Source organism: Myotis brandtii, unplaced genomic scaffold, assembly GCF_000412655.1.
Source record: "Myotis brandtii unplaced genomic scaffold, ASM41265v1 scaffold624, whole genome shotgun sequence".
NCBI lineage: Eukaryota > Metazoa > Chordata > Mammalia > Chiroptera > Vespertilionidae > Myotis > Myotis brandtii.
In genome coordinates, this window is record NW_005370385.1 from 1,062,048 (window position 1) to 1,083,308 (window position 21,261).

Genomic DNA, 21,261 nt, shown 5'->3' on the forward strand with positions numbered 1-21,261 from the left:
GGGGCGGGTCCCACGGGATGAACAGGGCGGGGCTAGCAGTTATGGCTGCTCTCAGTCTTGCCCTCAGAGGCTCTGCTTCTCAGTGTCCCGGTAATTGCGGCAAGCCCCTCATAGAGAAAGCTGCCCTAGGGTTCTGACCGATGCCAGACAGTCCCGCTTCTCCTGTATGAGTCTGGGTCCCTAGAGACTCGCCCGGAACTGGAGTTCAGAGTCTGTGACTCCCTCCCGATTGAAAACGACAACCGCGCCCTCAGCCCGCTCCGCATGCACTCCGAACCTTAGTATTTCACTTCAGCACTGCGCCTCCTCTGAGTCTCGTATGGTTTCCTCTTTCCTCCTAGTTGTAGAATTTCCACTCAGCCAGCCTTCCTGTGGTTCTGGATGATGTCCGTTCCGTCTTTTAGTTGTATTTTTGAAGTGGTTGTTCGAGGCAGCAAACTCGGTGTTTACCTATGCCGCCATCCTGTGAGTTTTCTTAATAAAGATCCAGGGGATCTCGGCTTAACGGCATATGTGACCCTAGGGCGGGGGGAAGCTAATAGCAACATCTTGTCGCCGTAAGAAGCATCTAAACCTGCAGAGAATTTTTGTAAGAGTCTGTTTGGGCCACACTGACAACAGTGTCGGGGAAACAAGATCTCAAATGCTCCGGAGAACAACAGTTTCACGGCTTCTTCTATGCATTTGGAATGAAGGCGGGGTCGGGTCCTAAGGAAGATTGCTTGGAGGAGGGAGAAAGCAAGGTGGGAATCCAGGTAACAGGACAGGTGACACGGTTATGCGCTCCCTTGAGGGTGGTTACGCTTTAAGGCAGTGGTTCTCAACCTTCCTAATGCCTCGGCCCTTTAATACAGTTCCTCATGTTGTGGTGACCCCCAATTTCATTGTTACAAATTGAACATAATTAAGGCATAGTGATTAATCACAAAAACAATATGTAATTATATATGTGTTTTCCGATGGTCTTAGGCGACCCTTGTGAAAGGGTTGTTCGACCCCCGAAGGGGTCGTGACCCACAGGTTGAGAACCACTGCTTTAAGGGGTCTGAAAAAGAGGCATTTCGAAGGTGTGTTAACCTAGATGCACAGGAACAGCGGACAGGGCTTGCCTAACCAAGGCAGAGGCAACCTTTTACCAAAGGCGTTATCCTCCTGGGTGTGATTACCCACTGTGACCTACCTGTTAGGGATTCATGAACAGCTCACCTTCTGAGGTTAAGTTCAGTTAGATCTATCACAGAGCCCCTTTGCGATCGACAGTGTGAACTCCCCAGTTTGTGTGTTGTTTTGTCCACTGTTGGTCAGTGACTCTAAACCAATGGCTTGACCTTCCCAGCGAGATGGTGGGCTCATGGGTTTGGGTGGAGGCACTCCCTCTGGAATCCCCCACGAAAATCTCCGTTTGGGTGTATGTTTTCCTTGGGGCTTGGAGACCAATCATAGTGAAGCAGGGGAATGACAGCATGGGGTGTTTCATGAGCTGTGTGCTCTGTACTTTATTTTTTAATATGTTTTTATTGATTTTAGAGAGAGGAAAGGAGGAGAGCAAGAGAGAAACATCAATGGGCTGCCTCCTGCATCTCCCTACTGGGGACCAAGCCCGAAACCCTGGCATGTGCCCTGACCAGGAATCGAACCAGCAACCTCTTGGTGCATGGGAGGACACTCAGCCAACTGAGCCACACCGTCCAGGGCCGTCTGGCACTTTTCTTATACCATCTTGTTTATTCCTCACAGCAACCCTGTGATATCTGTATGCGGGTGGAGGTGTCACAAAGAAAGCGTAAGAAACTTGTTCAAGTTACCCAGCTAGTAACTGGTACAGCAGAGACCAAGCCAAGGGTTCTACCCTTATAACCCCACACATAACCAACCGTCTGTGAGCATCCTTTGGGGGTGTATGGGAAAAGTGCAGATTCTGGGATGTTAACTCCTAAATGTGGACCGTCTGTGAGCATCCTTTGGGGGTGTATGGAAAAAGTGCAGATTCTGGGATGTTAACTCCTAAATGTGATATATTGGTCTGGGGTGGGGTCCAGGAATTTTCTTCTTTAACAGGACTTCTAAGTGGTGCAGGCGTGATGTGCTGGTGATGTGTACACACTGTCTTCGTGGATAGTTGTTGAAGCTGGGTGATGGGGAAATGGGGGCTCAGATTCTGTTCGACTTTAAAAGTGGTCAAATGTTTCCATACTGGGAAATGAAGAAACCAGTGCTGCATCATGCGCATGTATGTGACCTGGCACTGCGTCCTTTTAAAACCTGCTGACGGCCCTAACCAGTTTTGCTCCATGGATAGAGCGTCGGCCTACGGACTGAAGGGTCCGGATTCGATTCCAGTCAATGGCACATACTTGGTTGGGGCTCATGCAGTAGACAACCAATCGTTGTGTTTCTCTCACATCAATATGTCTCTGTCTTTCCTTGTCTCTTCCACTCTCTCTAAAAACCAATGGGAAAATATCCTCGGGTGAGGATTAAAACCTGCTGATTCACAGCCTGGCTTGCTGTCAAGGGTGTGTCCCAAAAACCACAATAAAAGAATGGAGTCTTCCTTGGAGGGGAGGGATCAGAGCAAAGGATAACAAATTCTGCACTCTCTCCACTCCCAGAGGCATTTAGGTTTGTGAACGAACTTCTCAGATTGCTGAGCTGTTAGGCTCCCAGCTCTTCCTTAACTGACCTCCTGCCTCCTGGGACTTTGCTCTTGAGTCCTCTTTCTCCCCGTTCAACAGATCCTGTTACCCTGCCTCAGTGTCATTATTCGGCCACAGAAAAAAAAGAATTCAGAAACTACTTCAGCTCCAAACAGAGGCCCACCCAGCAGGGTAAAGAGTATTTGTAGAAAGAACAGAGAAAACACCCCGAGCCAGCTGGCTCCCTCTCCTCTGAGGCTCGGCCACTCTCCCCACGTGCAGAGGGCTGCCCCATAAACATGTTTCGCTTGGGTGCTGGTGTCTTCTGAAAATGCCCTGTACCCCAGGGGTGATGGGAAATGTGGACACCAGTGGAATGGATTTGCATGACCAGAGACCATTTCTCTCTGCTACGTCATCGCGGTGTATACATCTCCATGAAAGACAGAGGTCGAGGTAGGCGGGGGTTGTCACATCTTCCCTCGGCAAATGTGGCCCCAGTGACTGAGCTCTGAGTGTAACCCAGGAGCAACTCCCTTTTTTGGTAGCAGGAGCCTAGTTTTGCCTGACTGCTCTCCTGCAGCCGGCAGCCCTGGGAACTGCCTCCTGGTCAGGCCAGTGGGACCTCCCACCCACCCCCACCCCAGTGCCAAGGTTGGGTCCAGGTGGGCTCGTCAGAGCCAAGAGGAGCTGCTTGTTTGGTTTCATCAGTGGGGACAGCCCCCCCCCCTCTCAGGACCAGAATAAGGGGCCTTGCAGGGCCATCCCTACAGTGGCCTTTTGCAGACCGTGGGGCCTGAGAACAGTCATTACCAGGGAGTGACAGCCGCTGTGGACGCTTCTGAGCCAGCGCACAGGAGGTCCAGGCTCAGGTACGCAGGTCCCTTCCTGTCCATTCACAGCAGAGCTGGGCATCTGGGGGGCATGTGAGGGCGGGGGTCACATCAAGCTGCCCAGTCCTATTCCAGCATGTGATGGGCAGGCTACAGGAGGAAGGCTGGGTCCCAGGTGGCCAGTCACATCCGGACACTGGTCTTCCCAGCTGCTTGTCACCCAGCCACCAGGTGGGGTGAATGTCATCCCAGGGGCAACACCAGAAAGTCTTAAGGCTGCTGACAGTCCTTGGTTCCCTCAGGGAAGGTGGGGCCTCTGGGGTGATGCACCCGAACCGGCCCGTGGCACCCCACCAGCACTCGGCCTGCACCCGCAGTCACTCTGTCACCCGGGGCCTGGGGAGGAAGAGTCCCTGGTCTAGCGTTTCCAGGATGCAGGAGAAGCCACAGACCGGCCGGTAGCTCTGGTGAAAACTCTATCTGATGCTCTGATCTCTCAACACCCGAACAAGCCGTCCTGGGTTTCTGTTTAAACATTTCTGCTGACGGGTAACTGCTCACTGACGCATTCACCCCACAAAGATGAGTTAAACGTCTGTGGTGACTCACCCTTCCTGTGCCTCAGTTTCATCGCCTGTAAATGGAGACCATAACATCTTCCTCATCACTTGTGAGCATTAAATAAATAGACTTAAAGTATTTAAACACATTAGCCCATTGAATGTTCACGCAAATATTTTCTTAAGTGCGTAGACTAATGTGCTCAATAATTACCTACTGGGAAACTGTAAACACTTTCACTTCTGAAAGTCGCCCTGACATGTGAGGTGGCCACCGAGTCCCCCACACCATCGGCATCCCATGCCCAGTCCCCAGCACCCAGAACTGAGGGTAGCTGTTGGGAGCGCTCATGGGCGCTTGTTTAATTGGAGCTTCCCAGGGCTACCCTGGCCGTCCGGCCACCACACCGCGCTGTGGGCTCACGCGGAGCTCAGCTGTCCACATCACTGAGGACTCCCGTGTGTATAGTTCAGGCCGTGGCTGTCCTGCGCTGGGCCAGGTGCTGTTTTGTGCTCAAGTTCCCTGTAGAATTTGTCACGGTGTCCGGACATGTCACCGTCTCCTAGTCTTTGCCAGTGTGATCTGGGTAACAACTGGTGTAAAGATGGGAATAGATTCAACGCAAACAGTGTGAGCCAGAGCTAAGGAATGTGGCACCGGGCACCACAAGCCCCCGGCCGAGATCCTGCACCTATGATTCGGCACCTTAAAACCCGTCCTCACAGATGCACCCCTTTGTTCAACTGAGAGGGTCACAGGCCTAAAACAGCGTTCATGCTCCTCATAGACGATGCCTACATTCTCCGCGTCCCCTCGCTCGACTCTCCTCACGGCAGGAAGGTCTCGGGTTGACACCGGACGATGGGGAGGCAACAGGAGGCCTTGCTGAGCAGTTTTCGCTGAGGGCAAGCCCAGGTGCTAACATTACTAGAATTCTGGGCTCTTCAATTAGGCCTCTCGGAGCCCAGGGAGGAAACAGAGGGAGAAAGGAAGGGAGAGAGGGAGGGAAGAGAGGAAGGAAATGGTCATCCTTATGGTTTTCCCTCACAATGTTGAACACTGGCTGCCTTCTGGGAGAGTTTGAGGAGATACACAGTTTAAGCTCGGGAGCCAGATAGTCCTGGGTTCAAATCCAGCTCAGCCAAGGGACCTTGAGCCAGTAACTCCACCTCCTCCTACTTGGGTTTCTCCACTTTTCAATGGAGGCCACACCCGCCCTGTGACGGGTGGTGGCCAGCATCACTTACATGGGTGTGCTAGGGCACCTCGCCAAGGTGAAGCTCTGCACCTTGTCCCCACGTGCCCTTACCCCACCCCTTTGGGGTCTGGTGAGAGTTTTCTGGCTAAATAGCGACCCTGTTCCCTGTGGGAGCTGCCCAGGGACCAGCACTGCCTTAGCCCGGACTTCGCACTGGGCCCTGGCAGTGGCTGCTGGGGTCAGCGATCTGCAGGCTCAGCTGGCCCCATGCAGAGCCCTCTGTTGCCCTGGGCCCAGCTCCCAGGCTGGCCTGTGTGACTTGGCTCTGGGTCAGGTGCGGTCCTTTGTGCATCCTGTGTTTGGCTGCAGGGGAGCGTGACTCCTCAAGGGCCTGGCCCCTCAGGCTCCTTTCTCCGAGCTGAATGGCTGCGTTAGGTACGGTGGTTGAGACCTGGTCACCTCGGCTCCCCTGCCGGAAGAGAGAGGATTACCTGGGGAGGAGAGCCTTTGGCCTTTGAATTTCCACTCCTCTCTCCCAGAGGCAACACCCGATACCCTGCGTGAGGTCCTGGGGAAGCTGACACACGGGCTGGAGAACATGTGAGTCTCTCAGAAGGTCCCTCAGGGTCCCGTGAAGCAGCAGAGGCCTCTGAGGCCCTGGCTAGTCAAGAGTGGGGCCCTGGAAATGGAGCTGCAGTCAGTGGTGCTGCCCGAGGCTCCATGCGCCCCACCCCCACCCCCACCACCCCAGGATTTGCCTCGGTGGGTTCTCCAGCCCAGCTGTCAAATGGGTGCAGAGCTGGGAGGTCTCGGCCCAGCAAAACCTTGTCTCACCCAGACAAAGGCTCCTCAAGTTTGGGAACATCTGAGAGGCAGGACGGGGTTTGAGTGACGTGACCCCATTGTTCCCCAGGTGTGTGAGCTCGTCCTCCGAACAGGTGCGCGTGGCCTGGGGTTTGGGGTGAGGCTGGTGCTCCCAGCACCTCCAATGACGGAAGGGCCACTGGTATGTCCCGAGGCAGGCGTGGGGCTGGCCTGGACGACGCCTCTGCCCTGTAGGTAGACACCTTGGGGGTGTGCTTTCAGGGGCCCTGTTCTCCGAACTTGGGCCAGGCTAGCTGGCTGCACCGGCTGAGAGGCCTGGGAGCCTCAAGGTGAGGTTTGAGAAGATGTAACTGCCAGACATGTTCTGGAGGCAGCCTACAGTGGCCTCAAGGTGAGGTTTGAGAAGAAGATGTAACTGCCAGACATGTTCTGGAGGCAGCCTGTACGGAGCGTTTGCGTATGCCCTGTCACCGAGCCCTGAGGCAGCCACAGGCTGTGTCTGTCCTTGGAATGCTCTCCCGGGGAGGAAGTCAGGAGGACTCCCGCTGGTGACGTTGTGAAGCTGGAGTTGCATTTTGAGGCTGTGTCTTAGGAGGCAGATGGGTGGCTGCACACGCGCCCGCCTCCTGCGACCCCTGCTTGGAGAGCTGATGTCTTCCTAGGGCTCCCCTTGATGGTTCGTCATTGTCTGGGGGAGATGCTCTGACACCTTGAGGACCCTTGTTTCGTGGCCTGGGGAGTCCAGGGAACTGAAGCATCCTGAGGACCTGACCAGTTCAAAGCAGGGCAAGGTGGGAGCCCCACTTCCTGGAGCAGGCGACCGGCACCCTCACCCCTAACAAGTCATCACCACCTCCAGGTAAAGCCTCATTTCTCCGCTGGCGCCTCAGGGCCGAGGGGTGGAGAGGCCGCTGGTGAGGAGCCTGGCCCTGACTTCCGGGGCAGCACAGGACAGAGCTGACTGCGATGAGCCTTCTGCTCATGACTCAGGAGCATCCCTGAGCGGCTGTGGCTGAGCCTGTGGCTGGCCTGGTCTCCTGTAGGCAGGCTCCCTCCAGCCTCCCCTGGGCCCCTCGGGCTTTCGGCCCGTCATGGCAGCTGGGACACCAGCCAGAGCAGGCCAGGTGGCATTCTTGGCAAGAGCCAATATGCCACACAGCCCCAAGGACTCCCACCGGGTCAGACCCACTGTGGCATCAAGCCCTGCCCTTATAGCTGTGGCTGCAGAAAGGCAAGGAGGCTGCTGTGAGGTGTCTCAGTCGCTTCCTGTCCCTGGTCACGGGTCATTTTCGTGGTTTGTGGCTGTGCTCCATCAGTGGTGTCCCCGGGGCTGGCCGAGTGCCCCAAGGACTCCCGCCGGGTCAGACCCACTGTGGCATCAAGCCCTGCCCTATAGCTGTGGCTGCAGAAAGGCAAGGAGGCTGCTGCGAGGTGTCTCGGTCGCTTCCTGTCCCGGGTCACGGGTCATTTTCGTGGTTTGTAGCTGTGCTCCATCAGTGGTGTCCCCGGGGCTGGCCGAGACGGGCTCAGCATCGGGGAAGGCCCTGCTTGGCCTGAGAAATGGGGCTGTGACAGGGCTCCGGGGGCTGGAAGCCGCCTGGTATCTGGGTCTCCCCTTGCCCAGTAGACCCCTTCGGGCTGGGTTTCCCTGTGACGAGCTACTGTGCTGGCTCACACAGAACTGTAGAACCGTTGTCTCTACCCGCTCCCTCCAGGGAAGGGTGCCACTATTTCCGACCCGCCTGCGGTGGGCAAGGCAGGCCCACGCACGTTGCCATCTGTCTTTACCCTGATAAGCAAGCAGCACTCAGAGCACTTGGGCTGCAGGCTGGAAACCCTGCTCTCAACAGCACTGACCTCGGCAGCTCGGGGGAGAGGTCGTGAAGAAAAAGGCCACAGGGAGAGAGGTGCTGGCCGGCCGGCTCCTGATTCACTTTGTTATGTCAGGGGACATGGGAGGTGGCCGGGTCTGGCCGACTGAGCAGCTGTGGCAGCGGTAAGTGAAGCCGGGCCTTTTCAGAGAGAAGAGGACGGAGAGTCGGGCACAGTCGCTGTTCACCAGGGCCCAGAGAGAAAGCAAGCCCACTCATCCAAACGGTCAGCACCCTCGGTGCCTTCTAGAGCTGCCGCCTACAGTCACAGGGCCCAGGCTGTGGGGCCCCATCCTAAGTCCCAGCACCAGCCACAGGCCTGCCTTTCCCCCGGTGTGCACTCACGATGTGTGCACTTCTCTCCCATAAAACATTCTTACAAATCCAGGCAGCAAGATGTGGAGGAGGGCGCAGTCGGAGTTCATTGCATCAAGGCCTAGAGAGAGCCAGCAGGAGCGTGGGCCAGAGCTGAGAGCAGAATTGCTGCCATCCAGGCAGTGACAGCAGTGGGGGAAACACGGCTCATTTGCCCTTTGGTCAGTACAGTAGAGAAGTTCTGCAAACAGATTTTCTTGCTCGAAGCAGCTGCCTTCCCTTCCTAGCGCTTACTCATTAGTGGCAAAGGGGGCCCTTCTTTTTCCCTTCTTTGCCTCTGGCTCCGCTGATGAGTCAGTGAAAGAATGCGAAGTGGCAGTAAGGAAAGATGGGCCACCTTCAGCAGCAGGCCCTGTGAGAGGCCCGGGCAAGGCAGGTGGGGCGCCTTTCCCCCAGGCTCCCCTGGTCTCTGAGGCCCGCTGGCTAGTGTGTGCTGTGCTCCACTAAAGGAAGGAGCATCAGGGGGCTGAGCGACAAGGACAGGCAGGAATGCTCGGAGGCAAATGTGTGTGGCCCGCTGGTGTGTGCTGTGCTGACTAAAGGAAGGAGCATCAGGGGGCTGAGTGACAAGGACAGGCAGGAATGCTCGGAGGCAAATGTGTGCCGTTGACAGTTCAACGGTCAACTCTGCTTTGCTCTGGCTCTCAGGCTGTTGCCTCCGGCTCTGGCCTGGGGGGCGTGCCTGCAGTCGTGGACGTGCGCCCCTCCCAGGAGACACCTGGGCCCGGGTCTCCCCTCCTCACCATCAGCTCCGCTGTCCTGGGGCTGAGCTCCTCCAGCCTCCACGTGATCCTTCATTCGTGCCGCAGTCTTATTCAATAATTTGGATGTGTTAACTTGAGATTCTTGGGGCTATGACTGCATCGTCCTAAGGAATAAATTATTAACAGGGGAGTGTCGAACTTCAAAGTTGCATTTGTTGATGTGCCGGGGTGTCCCCGAAGGGCTCACTGGCAGATGAGGAGAGCAGACAGATAAGAGATAAGGGCGACAGCAGATGGGGACACTCCTGGCAGGAGTGGGCCTGTGCTGGGGGCCGCGTCTCGGGTTCCCCGTGCACCTGCGCCCCAGCTGGCTGCGGTCCGCGTGTATGAGGACTCTGCCCCGATGTCAGTTACTTCCTGTGTCCGGGAGGAGAGCCATCAGAGCCACTGCTTTCTCTTTGATGACGAGGGCGTCTCTCCCTTTTGAAGGCCGGGCACGAAGGATGCGGAGAATACGGAAGACGAGGTCGGGCTAACCCAGCAGAAGCTGGCTTTTTCTGAAATCAGACTGTTAAGCTCTGCTTCTTTCTGGAAAGAAAGGCAGACTGATTTTTGGGTGGTGGGAGTATTTCAACATCTCCTGTCCAGCACTGTGTGCAGAGACCGCAGCCCTCTGTCTGTGCTGTCCCCTGGGGCACCCCCTGGCCACCGGCGGCTACCGAGCACCAGAACTACGGACAGGGCACCTGCGTTGGTGTCTGGGCATCACCAACCAGGCGGCTGGTAACAATGGAAGTTCCTCTCCTACAGTTCCAGAGGCTGGGAGTCTAAAGTTGGGGTGTCAGCAGCTGGCCCCTGCTGGGGGCCCCGAGGAGCACCTTTCCATCCCTGCCTCCTGGGTGGCGGTTGCTGGTGATGCTTGGCTTGTGGAGGCATCGCTCCCAGCCCCGCCTCCGTCCTCACGTGGCAGTCTCCCCGGCATGTGTCTGGGTTCAGACCCCCTCTTTGTCTAAGAGCACTGGTCACATGGGAGTGGGTCCACCCTAACGACCTCATTTTAGCGTGATTACCTCTGTAAAGGTCCTATTTCCAAATGAAGTCGCATTCACAGGGTTTTTTTGGGTCGTGGGGTAGTATTTCCACATATACTTTTGGGGAGCACAATTCAACCCATAACAGCAGTGAGGAGCTGAAGTTTTTATTTTATTTTAAATATCAATGACCACATGTGGCTAGTGACTGGCTCCTGGAGCACATAGCTACAGACCGCAGAGGGAGAGTTTGGATAATTCAGCATTTCGGTTCAGAGCCACCCTGTCCAAGCAGGTGTTGTCTGCTGGCACCAATGGGGCTTCCTCCCCGATAGCAGCCCCTGAGGACTGGGAGGCAGGAGGGGACACCTCTCGCCTCTGGCAGAGGGGGAGAGAAGGACTGGCACTCCGTTGTACATTGTGACTTAGTTGGCACAGCAAGGGCTGCTCTCGTTCTTTGTGGCCTCGTCTGCATGACTCTGCTCGGATTCCCAGGCAGGCAGACTGGGCTCGGCTGGGCACAGAGCCGCATGCTCCTGGATGGGGGAACCGGGTGGAGGGTGAGGAACCAGGGCCTGGCCACACAGGGAAGCCGCCATCAGGCCTCTCCTGTCTGTGGGGCCAGGAGAGTCTCAGGCCTCCAGAACCCAGGCGGTTGGCTCTCACAGTGGGTCCCAGACCAGCTCATCACCGGGGAATTGTTAGACATGCAGAGCCCGGGCCCCTGCCCCAGACACCTCACCTCCATCTCCAGGAGTGAGGCCCAGAGCCTGCCCGCTCACGGGCCCTCAGGGGATCTCGTTCTTGCTTACCTTCTGCACGGCTGGCCTGCAGCCGGTTCTCACTCTAACCTGCGTGAGGGTCGCTGGAGAGCAGATTCGGATTCTGTGGGTCTGGGTAGGACCTGGGCGTCTGCGTGTCTAACAAGCTCCCGGGATGCTGTCCTCTGCCCATCGAGTCCCTGGGGTCTAAACATCTAGATCCCTGAGGGCTGGGCCTCTTCTCACTGTCTCCAACACCCAGAACAGAGCCTTGCAAATAATGTGCCTCATTCAGTCAACGTAAAATATTTGGGTGCCATAGAGGCAGCTCCTATCCCCTTTGTGGGGGAAGAAACCATTTTGCAATGACTTATTCAGTGACCTCTTTCCTACTAAGCATTAAGACAAAAGCCACATTGCTCAGAACAGCATTGCAAGGTTTCAGTGGGACTATTTCATTAATCTTGGATGCAGCAAAATGTTGGCAGGCACAGCCGTCTCCCACGGAGGCACACGGTTTTTGCAATTGGGGGCACTGATTTGGGACAGTTTATGGCAGCAGGCCCCTCTCCCCCTCCACACCCTCTGGCTTCCCTACCCCCACCTCCCCCAGTTTATCTTCTTCTCATCATTCCCAGAGTCCAGCCTCTGCCCAGAGCATCCCCCACCCAGTGCCTACAGCACTGTGCTCTACTCTGTACCAGCTCCTTATCTTACCCGGCTTTCATTTATTTATGACACCTTTTCTTTTTCCAGAAGAGATTTATGCATACTTAATCAGCTGCTTCCTCACTGCAGCGGCTTAGTGGGCTCATATATTTCTTTCTGTCTCCTTGGCCCATCCCATTGTCCCTTATCCTAAGCACAGATTTTGTGTCTCATGCCTTTTAAAAAATATATATGTTTTTATTGATTTTAGAGAGGGGAAGGGAGAGGGATAGAGAGACAGAAACATCGATAAGAGAGAAACATCAATCGGCTGCCTCAGGCATGGCCCCTACTGTGGATCGAGCCCACAATGTGCATGTATGTGCCCTGACCGGGAATCGAACTGGTGCCCTATTAGTTCATGGGTCAACGCTCAATCACTGAGCCACACCGGCCAAGCTCATGCCTTTTTACATCCCCTCCAAACAGGTCAGTGTGCAGTGGGTAGCTAGTAAATACTTATGGTCCTATTGATTGTTTCAAAGCAAAAATACTCTGAAAATCCCTTTGCTGTTTCTTAGTAAAAAAATAAACACCTCCTTATACCGCCTCCTCCATGATAGAGGTTGAAGATAAATGATTCCCTATGTCACCCCCCATGAATCCGGGGCACTGCCAACCCCCCGATTCCTGTGGTTAACCCCAGCTTCTCTTTCTCAGCGAGGGGCTGAGACCATCACCTGGACCATAACCACACAGGCACCTGGCCAGCCGGCGGCATTTCCTGCCGGGCCTGGATGGGCTGCAGCCCCACCTGGGAGGAAGGAAGCCTTCTCGCGGGGACTTTCACCAGTCACCAGGCCGGACCCCTCCCAGGCCTCACCAGGCCGGACCCCTCCCAGGCGTCATTGGGATGTTCACTTGGTGCGGCAGGATCTTGGCTACACGGCATCGCTTTCACAGCTCTCCAGGGAGGGAGTAGGGGAGCCGGAGTGGCCCCAGCGAAGGCCCACTGTGTCCTGACCACTTCAGGCTGTTGGGTTCCCTGCACGCAGCCCCAGAGGGTCCCGTAGCTGCTGTTCTCCAAGAGGCCGTCCTCGTGCCGGCCCCTCACAGGCGGCTCTCCCCCAGCACTAGGGCATCTGGTCCCTCCGACCCAGATGTGACGGACCACCTGCCCACTGCACTGCCTCTCTCAGCCGAGACTTGCGGAGGGCAGGGCCCACGCTCTCGTCTGTCACACAAAGAGGCTGTGGCCGGTGAGCCAGAGGAGGGGCTGAGCCTGCAGGCGGCAGCAGCTGGTGGGACCAGAGGCCTGGGAGCGCAGGCTGTCCCTTCCCAGCGGAGGACTGGTCGGCTCCGGGACAAGCGATGGGCTGGCTCCTTCTTCACTTTCCTCCAGGCTGCCCCTCCCTCCCTTCCTTCCAGCTGTGCTCCTGTCACCTGGCTGGACCGGAGGGGGAGCTTTGCCCAGCCCTGTCCTCCCCTGGCTCTCTATCCATTTTGGAAAGTTTGATGATGACGATGGCAGGTTGGGGGAGGGACTTCTCGTGACCTTTTGTAACTGGTGACGGCCGTCAGGGACCCAGGCCTGCAGAGCTGACAGCTGCGCCATGCGGAAGGCCTAGATTTGTCCCCCCTGAACCCCCACTTTTCCACCTGCTCCAGGCCACCAGAGCAGCCACTTGCTATATCCATGATGAGGTCACATTGTGTCAGGCTGCGCCGGAGCCTGGCTGGGGCCCTGGCTCGCCCGACACTACAGGTTGCCGCCCGTGGTGGTGAGAGGCCCAGACGGGCTGTGTTTTCTCTGAGAGCATCGTTAGCCTGGCTGAGGCTCAGAGCCACATCTGACAGGAAAGACGGGGAGCAGGGAAGGAGGAGGCCTCTGAAGAGCTGGGGGGATACACAGAGTGGGGTCCACTTTTTCCACCAGATGAACCCAGATGGTTCCTGCTGAGATGAACATTGGGCAGGGGCAGTGCCTGCTGTTCCCACCTGTCCACATGGGACTGGAGCCACCAGGGCGGAATGTGCAGGTGTGCGGGCCAGGTGCCCAGCACGTGGGCTAAGGGCCAGGCCAGCGCCAGCCGAACAACCCCTGCCCGGCCCCCAGGACCAGGTACGGCTTCTGCTGTGGGAGCTGAGGTTCCCTGCCACCCCTGCAGGAGTTCACATTTGATGTGTCCGTTTCACTGATGACTGCACTGAGGCCAGATTGGAAGGGAGCAGCCCTTGTGGGCAATAGACCTGGGAGGTTGTTGTTAAACTCCTTGCAGAGTACGTGGAAAGGAGGGGGGGGGCAGTGCCTCCCCCAAGGCGTTCACAGCCCTGGCACAGTGTCCGGCTCCAGCCAGCGCTCAGGAGCCCCCGCCAGCTCACTGGGAACGAATCCGCAGCTGGCGTGTCCCAGGCGCCAGCTGCGAAGGCTTGTCCCCTCACAGGAGTTCATGAGGAGGCGGTGGCCTCAGCCACCGGGGAGCTGGTAGGTGTCTGCTCAGTGGCTTTGGTGAGGACAGGGAGGCTGAAGAGTGAAGGTGGAGGTGACCGACGGTGATGCTGGCTCACGTCAGGGGAGCAGGCTGAGCCGAGACGTGGAGAGCAGGTGACTGCTTTCATTTACACAACACCGAGTCATCGGGCCGTGCCCAGCCGCAGGCTCGGTGCCCAGGGATCACACCCCCAGTTATGTCACCCGCAGCCTCACCAGGTGTCATGTAAATGTCACATTACCCTTGGCAAGCCTCTCAGATAGCACGTCGGAAACTTGGCTTTGGGGAGGCAAGGAATGTGTGACACCCCCCGGACTCCCTCCCACCGGAGGCCTGGTGACCCGTCCAGGCTCCTGTGACCGCGGCCCGGCATCCCGCACACGCCCAGAGCCCGGAGGAAGGGACAGGCCGTGGCACCGGCGAAGAAGGATGGGTTCTGGCCAAGAGGGACGGAGGGTGTCCCCAGGAGTCTGAGTGGCGTGTGCACCAAACCCCTGGCTCCTCGTTCCAGGCACGCGGGAGCCGGGCAGGCTGCAGGGAGGAGTGGGAGGAGAAACAGCCCTAGCCACGCGGGGAGGGGATTGTGAAAGGAAGCTCTTTGTGGCCCGTCCATATGATGGAGTGTTGTTCAGCCTTAAAAGGGAATGAATTCTGACACGCTACAGTGCGGATGGACCCTGAGGGCATTCTGCCAGGGAACATAAGACCGACACAAAAGGACAAACACTGTGATTCCAGAGGCAGAGTGGACTGCTGGGTGCCAGGGGCGACATAAGACCGACACAAAAGGACAAACACTGTGACTCCACTTCTGTGAGGGCCCCGTCGTCAGATTCCAGAGGCAGAGTGGACTGCTGGGTGCCAGGGGCTGGGGAGGGGAACTGGGAGCTTCGGTTTGGAGAGATGAAAAGTTCTGGAAATGAGGGTGGTGATGGCTGCCCAACAGTGTGTGTGTTTAATGCCGCTGAGTTGTGCACCTAAAATGGTTAAGATGGTCCAAGTTATGTTCTGTGCGGCTTTCTGCTTTGGGAGCTGAGGTCCCCTGCTACCTGGTGGAGTTCAAAGCCCCAAATAAAACACCATACGTTACCACGGTGTTTTGAAATAGAGAGAGCACTGCCCGTGCCGTGGCACTGACCGCTCCACTGGCCTGGCCTGGCTTCCCAGGCGACGCAGAGCGCCAGGGAGGGGAGCCTGGGCAGAGGGCGGGTCTTCCCTCCTCAGAAGCCACTTGCGGGGCCTCACCCTTGCACCTCTGCTCTGGAACCCCCGGGTGCCCCGGGCCCCTGCCCTGCCTCTGGGCAGCTGGACATGGGGGTGGGGGTGGGGGGAGCTCTCTGTGTGCTCAGACCTATGCCAGGCCCCATGGAAGGCTCACTACTGGGCCCAAGGCCATGGGTCGGGTGAGCCTGTTTGCAGGGCCTCCCTGCCCACTCTACAGGGACCTTCTTCCTGACTTTTGAGCACCCTGCAAGTCTCTCCCTTTCCTCCGGGGGCTGGGGGGAGGGCACAGGCTGCCGGTCCTCAGGGCGGGAGAGCAATGCCTGAGCCTAGGGCCCAGGCTCAGGCACCACGGAGTCAAGACCTCATGCCTGTTCCCTGCTTGGCAGCACTGGCTCCCGGCGGGCTCCTGAGATGACCTTTGGGCCAGAGGGCGGGGATGCCAGTTGCTGTTTTTATTAAGCAGGTTGAGGGCCCCAGAGCGAGGAGTCCCAGGCCCGGCGCCTCCATGCTCCAGGCCCAGGGAGCGTGGCACCAGGCCGGTTGGCCCAGGCCACACAGACAGCCCAGACTCGCCTTCGAGCACTTTGAAAAGCCAGGCTTATTGGCCCGGAGTTTACAGACAGTCAAATTCACCCATGTTAGCGTCTGTTTTGACAAACATATTCATCATCCCCCCAAAATGTAATTGCTTCATGCTCCTTCATAGTCAGCCCCTGGCAGCCTATCCCTTTTCTGTCCCCTGTCGTTTTGCTTTTCTCAGAACGTCATATAAATGGACAAATGCCGCACACAGCCTTGTGGGTCCGGCTTCTTGCACTCAGCACAAAGCCTTTGAGGTTCTTCACCCGAGTTGTTGCACCTGTGGTTCTTTCCTCGTCATTACTGAGCTGTTCTCTCCTGGACAGATGCACCATTTGCTTATTAACTCACCAGCCCACGGACATCTGGGTCATGTCCAGTTTGGTGGCAACTATTAATGAAGCCACTATAGACATTTGCATCAGGCTTTTCTGGGAAGATACGTCTCCTTCCTCCAATGAGTGGCATTGCCGGGTAATGTGTGTTTAACTTCAGAGGAAACTGTAAAACTCTTTTCCAACCTGCTGCTCCATTTTGCATTTTCATCGGCCATGGATGAGAGTTTCTGCTGCTCCGCATCCTCGCCAGCACTTGGTACCGTCAGTTTTTAACAGTTTAGCTGGTCTAACAGGTGGGCCGTGGGGTCTCAATGTGGTTTTAATTTGCATTTCCCTCACTAACATGTGGAGCGTCTTCTAATGTGCTTGCCATCGGCACACCCTCTTTGCCAAAATACCCATTTCATCTTCCGTGCACTTGTTTTATGGATTACTTGTTCCCTCATTACTGAGTTTTGAAAATTGCTGATAAGTTCTGGAGATGAGTCCTTTATCACAGATGTGTTTTGCAAATATTTTCTCCCTGTCACTTGTCATTTTTCATTTTCTTAACAGTATCTTTTGAAGACCTTCAGTTTTAAGTTTTGATGAAATTCGATTTTTCCACTTGTTCTTTTGTGGGCAGTGCTTGTTGAGCACTTTGTTGAACAAAGTATGAGCCTCAGAAGCACGGCGACGGTGCATTGGTGGGCATGTGCGCCTGGCACCTGCGTGCTGGGGCCCGGGCAGGGAGGCTCGTGCCGCCCGTGCTAACGGAGGAGACGGGACGAGGAATACAGAAGTGTCTGCAGCACGCTGTAACTTTATAGCATTGGATGTGCCAGACGCAGGCAGAGCAGGAATAATTAGCTGTAGAAACCGGAGTAGGCTTTATGACAGGTGAAGTTAGCCAAGGATAAAGCCGAAGGTGTGGGGTGAATCCGAGGCAAATAGGAGGAAACGCGCTCTCCTGAGCACCGCATTCCCAGGCCGTTGCTCACACTCCGTCTGGAAACCAGGGAGGGAGACCAGAGAGAAGATTAAACTCCGTGGAGGCAGAGGGTGCTAACTACGTACCTCTGAGTCCGGGGCCCGTGCTTCTCCCAGTGATGGCCCCTCCTCGATGTCACATGCAGGGGACCTGCTACTGGGCCCAGCCTGCAGCAGGTGGCCAAGGGCATTAGGGCGCAGAGCCTTCGAGGTGACACAGCGTGCCACACGGGGAGACTGGTGAGGTATTTGGGAGGGGGCAGGGGCTCTTCAAACCCTAAAATTATGCTAATAGGGGGCTGACTTCTCCCAGCACATAAAACAGCTCAGGCAGTGGGGGTCACTGTAGGTCAGAGGCTGGAAGGTAAGGGATTCTGATCTCCCCAGGACGACTCCATCCCCAATTCCTCTGGCAGAGTTGTTACCTCTCTCCCAAAGCACAGGGAAGGGTCCAGGATGAGGCTGTCATCTTGCATTTTCCTCCAGGAGGTGAGTGAGGAGAACAGCCTATGCAAACCGGCGCTGGGACAGAGGCCCAGCTCGGTGCCTCCCTGGCCCCAGGCCTCCCTGGCATCGCCTGCACCCAGTCCTGTCTCCCCAGCACCTCACACCCAGAGGCAGGCGATGTCAGGTGATGTGTTGAGTCAACAGACCCACAGGAGAGCCCTGGTCGGAGTCCCATGGCAGCTGGCTGCAGCAGGCACCGGGAAGGGAATGCCCGGGACTGGCTGCCAGCCACCACCTGGCCTGCAGGGACCCAGCGGAAGGAAGGCAGCCGTCGCCCCAGCCCCACCTCCTCCTCCTGTTCCCAGAGTGGAGGTTTGGAAACTGCTCCCAGGGCCCATGTGCCCGTAGAACAGGCATCTGAGGGTCAGAGACCCGACACTGGAAAGGGCCCAGGGCACAGCGGGAGGCCCGTGGCTCAGCGCTCTTCCTGGAGGTGGCAGGGCGCCATCGCCAAGGTTCTCAGGGGCTCAAGTCGCCCACATTGCAGAAAGTAGAGAAAAAACTCACGGTGTGACTCCACGTCTTAGGAGGTGCTCCAGGACCTTCTGGGAGCCAGGTCCTAGTGCGGCGTGCCCCGCCTTCTCTCGGTCAGCACGTGGGTTCCCCCCGCCCCCCGCCCCCCGTCTCAGGCTCCATGTTCTCCTATTCTAGTCCCTCCGCGTGGACACAGCTACGGGTGGAAGCTGACACAGTGTGAGTCTGCAACCCGTGGGAATGAGGACCAAGAGGAGGTCTGGAGACCCCTTGGAACTCAGATTCTTAAAGCCTGGCTTTTGGGGAGTTGGAACTGCCCTGAGGTTATTTAGAGAGAGAGAGAGAGAGAGAGAGAGTAGTTTTTGTGTCCACGCATCATTTATTGATCTCACCAGATTATCAGAGGGTCTTGGGACCCACAGACATTGAAAGATCACATCCTTCCCAGTTTCTGGGGACTGTCCCCAGCGGCGAGAATAACATGCAGCTGATGGTGCCCAGGAATTCCACGAGGGGCTGAGACAGGGCCGCGTCCCAGGCACAGAGTGGGGGGACCGGCACGGAGATCCCCAATCTTGACCCCGTCCCATCTCAGCAGGTTAATCACATGTACCCTCAAACCAGACCTGCGATGACATGACAGCGACAGCTGTGTGCACTAGACAGGCTGGCTCCGCAGGAACCATCTGCCTGGACGATGCTGTGTTAGAACCGGCATCGCGGAGACACCAGGCTGGGAAGACTTGCTTGAACTTGCATAGAAACCTGGTCCTGTCCTAAGAGCGTAGATGAGCAGGGCAGGGCACTAGGGGGTAGGAGTGGGGGCTCCTGCCCAAAATATTCTGGACTCACCTGTGGGCAGCTCGAGAAACCTTCCCCAGCCCCCCGGGCACCTTGGCATCAACCCAAGAGCGTGAAACTCTGCCCTCCTAGTGGGTCCGTGTGCTGCCCTGTGTCCTCGTGGGAAATGACAGTCACCACACTGACCGAGTCGCCTGAACTCCTCCTCCTCTCCCAGACCCAGCATGCGGGGTCGTGGCCACCCACCACCCTCGCCCTGTGCCGCCTGCGGCCAGCGGGACGTGCCTGCCGGGGAGAGGAGCCTAGGTCAGGCCGCGAGGGCCTGTGTGCAGCGTGAGGGCACGGAGGGTGCCCCGAGGCCCCACCCTCCCCCCGTGACTTCAGGCACCTGCTCCCCGGGGTGCTCCCAGCCACACTCATGGCTGTGGAGGTGGGTCTGAGACGCCTCCTGGCACAGGGTCACCCAGGCCCCGCTTCTGGTCTCGCTGTTGCTCTTGGGCCTGACACTTCACCTCTCAGGGGCTGCAAGTCTTTCACTTTAACATGAGGTCATGGATGTTTGTCCACGAAGGTCACTCACGGGTCAGGACTCCTCGGTGGGGCCATCCTGATTCTGCCCCGTTCAGCAAATTCAACTGGGCGGCACCGAATGGCACCTGTTGCCTTTGTGATTCCACAAAGAGCGTCACGACCAGGGGGCTGGCCTGACAACTTCCCCTTCACCGGAGAACCCTGGGCACATGGTTTTTCAGAAATGGTTTTATGTGGGAAATGGATTGTTCTGGAATCTCTTTGTCTCACAAAGCAACCGAGGGTTGCCCTGGCTGGTGTGGTTCAGTGGTTGGAGCATTGTCCCAGGCACCGAAGGGCCTCGGGTTCCATTCCCAGTCAGGGCGCATGCCCAGGCTGTGGGTTCAACTCAGTGGTTGGAGCATTGCCCCAGGCACTGAAGGGCCTCGGGTTTCATTCCCAGTCAGGGCGCGTGCAGGAGGCAACCAATCAATGTTTCACTCTCACATCTCTCTCTTTCTCTCTCTCTCTCTCTCTCTCTCTCTCTCTCTCTCTCTCTCTCTCCCCCCCCCTCCCTCTCTATTCCTCTCTCTGTAAAAATCAATTAAAAAAAATTATTTTAAAAAAGAAGCGACTGAAGACTTTTTCTCTCCTCCCTTCCCCAAGGATTGTCTCTGAGCTTCAACATGCAAAGGAGGGGTGCTCTTATCTCCAGCTCTAGTGAGGATCAAGGGTCATCATGGGGCCCCTGAAGCCGAGCCCAGGACCCCAGATAAGCATGAGGAGGGCTCTCCCTAAGGCCAGGGCCCCCAGAGGCCGGGTCCCCGCTGCAGGGACTGGTCAACAGTGAGCCCTGCCGAGGTCGGTTTTGTGTCCTTGTGCAGAGCCGTCTGCGTGCCAGAGCCAACCATGAATGACTGGACACAGAAAGCCCCATAAAATCGGTATTTTTTCCTGGATTCCTTCCAGAAGACTAAGACCTTAGGAAATGTCCTAAAAGAAGTTCGGTTCGTTTGTTTTTATAGACTTTCACCCACGCATTTCCATAATGCTGTGACTCCAAGATGACTCCCACATTCCCCAACATATTTTGAATATTTTGAATTCTGAAAGGTTGTAGAGCAGATTGTTAAAAGGGTTCATAAGCAAAACTTGTAGCCCAGAAATCTTACTCCTTTTAATACATGAATTGAGAGTATAATACATGAAGCTCTGGTATGGCCATTGCCAATGCTGATGGATTGTAACACCGTCTAGACCAGCCCTGAGTCAGAAGACAAGAAACTCCACCCCTGAGAGTGAGGGGGCCCTCGTGGGGCGGGGGGGGGGCAGCAGGACAATATCTTTCCAATGGGCGATCTTTTGGAAACAAACCCTCCAGGCAGCAGGGACCTGTGGGACTTTGTGAACCCTGGTGTCCACGGACCAGGCCTCACACAGGGAGGAGCAGCAGCTAGCCAGGCACAGAGAAAGCTGGGACAGAAAAGGTTACAGATTGAAACAGCAAATTATTCCTTGAAAAAAGGCACCCTCAGCAAAACAGTGTGTGGTGGGCAGTTCCCCCACATGGATGCACTCCAAAGTGTTTCTGGTATTGCCTGGGGTTTTCTATTCCTTCTTTATAGATATACTAGAGGCCTGGTGCACTAAATTCGTGCACAAGAGGGGGGGTCTCTCAGCCCAGCCTGCACTCTCGGGGGATGTCCAACTGCTGGTTTAGGCCCGATCCCTCTCGAAGTCTGGGATGCTGCATGCACCAGTGACCATACTGAGAGACCCCCCCCTCTTGTGCACGAATTTAGTGCACCAGGCCTCTAGTATATCTATAAAGAAGGAATAGAAAACCCCAGGCAATACCAGAAACACTTTGGAGTGCATCCATGTGGGGGAACTGCCCACCACACACTGTTTTGCTGAGGGTGCC

General features: G+C 56.5%; 1 protein-coding gene across 1 annotated transcript in view; it reads left to right on the plus strand.

Moving 5' to 3' along the window:
* Nucleotides 1-21,261, plus strand: part of PRKAG2 (protein kinase, AMP-activated, gamma 2 non-catalytic subunit) — a 231,275-nt gene that overhangs the window by 115,059 nt on the left and 94,955 nt on the right. The gene's annotated exons all lie outside the window — the stretch shown is intronic.